A 2,178-nucleotide genomic window follows, 5' to 3' on the forward strand; every position below is an offset into this window, starting at 1 on the left:
GATAGGCATGTCATTATTATCAATTTATCTAATCATATATTTATTATTAGCTTATCCTGTAACACCCTTAGAGAAGGAAATGCAACCCACTTCAATATTCTTGCCTGGAAAATCCTATGGATAGAGGAGCCTACAGTTCATGGGGTCACAAAGATTCAGACACAACTTAGTGACTAAACAACAACATCCTATAACACATATTGCCCAGTTGCATATGTATGACATATCTAAGGCCTATTATATTCATTGCCAGTATTATGTTTATATGCTAACATGGCAGGAGATTCATTGAATTTATCTCCTAGAGATAAGGGGTGCTACTAGCATTTTGCTACTGGTGAATATGAAAATTTCTCATTAACTTAGTCAATTTTATTATGTTAAATATACTGGGATAAAGAATTTTATTGATAAGAAATTGTGTGTAATATGCCAGCATATGCCAACACCACCTTCTTTCATTAATATTTTTACTAAGTACTTATGAAAAACAGTTTTTCACTAAATTTCAGCATAGAACACAAGAAATATGGATATATTTGTCTAAGAAAATATTTTCTGGAAACATATATACAGCAAATATTAAAGGAAGTCATAAAATCAAGGCACAGAAAATATTTCCTTGCACTGATTACTGACAATTCAAAATGGAAGTATGTTTAGTAATAATTATATAAAGCAATAGAAAAAATCTCAGTCTTAAAATATGCTCTTATGACTTGTATTTATGGTTCTGGAAAAATAACAGAAATGCCCTCCTGCCTTAACCAATTAGTAAAAAAGAAAAAAAAAAGGGAAATAACCATGTCAAGACAGTTTTTACAGCTATAATTTTTTTCCCCACTGAGCCCCTCTTAAAAAAAAAATAGACAATTTTTTACTTTTGTTTCAGTTCAGTTCAGTTCAGTCGCACAGTCGTGTCCAACTCTTTGTGACCCCATGAAACGCAGCATGCCAGGCCTCCCTTTCCATCACCAACTCCTGGAGTTCACTCAGACTCACCTCCATCGAGTCAGTGATGTCATCCAGCCATCTCATCCTCTGTTGTCCCCTTCTCCTCCTGCCCTCAATCCCTCCCAGCATCAGAGTCTTTTGCAATGAGTCAACTCTTCGCATGAGGGGTCCAAAGTACTGGAGCTTCAGCCTTAGCATCATTCCTTCCAAAGAACACCCAGGGCTGATCTCCTTCAGAATGGACTGGTTGGATCTCCTTGCAGTCCAAGGGACTCTCAAGAGTCTTCTCCAACACCACGGTTCAAAAGGATCAATTCTTCGATGCTCAGCCTTCTTCACAGTCCAACTCACACATCCATACATGACCACAGGAAAAACCATAGCCTTGACTAGACGGACCTTAGTCAGCAAAGTAATGTCTCTGCTTTTGAATATGCTATCTAGGTTGGTCATAACTTTTCTTCCAACGAGTAAGCATCTTTTATGTTTACAGCAATATGAGCAGAAGGTCCAGAGATTATCCATATATGCCTTGTGCCCCAATATAGAAGCTTCTCCCTCATTCCTCATCATTCCTCATTGCAGTGGTACATTTGTTGTTACTGATGACCCGTACATTGACACATCATTGTCATCCAAAGTTCATATTGTACATTAGGGTTCACTTTTGGTGCTGCATGTTCTGTAGGAGTGAACAAACATATAATGACATGTATCCACCATTTTGGTATTATAGAACAGTTTCACTGTCTTACCTACCCCCCAACCCCCCAAAAAGGAACGTTTAATGAATACGTGTGTCATCCTTGCACAGAAGTCATGCTAATCTTTCCTGTATCCTTCCAATTTTAGCATTTGTGCTGCTGAAGTAAACACAGGAAATGTTGAAATGTTCTCTTTTGAGCACTAATGAGGACACCCGCTGACCACAGGCAGGGGTCAGTCCTGGTCCAGGTGGGTGGCATGTAGGTTTTCCAGGAAGGCAAACAGAGCTCAGTTAGAGCCCACAAGTTGTGCTGTGTGGCTTTGGGTTGAGGGGAGGGTTAACTGTAAGTCCTGATGGAGGGGTGGGGTGAAGATGGGCTTGGGTGCACAGAGCCATCAGGAGCTCAGAGAATTCCAGAAGAACCAGGTGCTATGAGCTGCTCCACAATCATTCTTCCCAAAGGATGCTGGATCTCATGGGATTTGGGGAATTCTAGGTGAACGGCACATAAGGGGAGT

General features: G+C 40.0%; 1 non-coding gene across 1 annotated transcript; it reads right to left on the reverse strand.

Moving 5' to 3' along the window:
• Positions 1-1,726: 1,726 nt before the first annotated feature.
• On the reverse strand, positions 1,727-1,830 carry LOC128068103 (U6 spliceosomal RNA). The gene has a single exon (XR_008201454.1). It is a non-coding gene; the product is annotated as a U6 spliceosomal RNA (small nuclear RNA).
• Positions 1,831-2,178: the final 348 nt, after the last annotated feature.

This window comes from Budorcas taxicolor, chromosome 23 (assembly GCF_023091745.1).
Source record: "Budorcas taxicolor isolate Tak-1 chromosome 23, Takin1.1, whole genome shotgun sequence".
NCBI lineage: Eukaryota > Metazoa > Chordata > Mammalia > Artiodactyla > Bovidae > Budorcas > Budorcas taxicolor.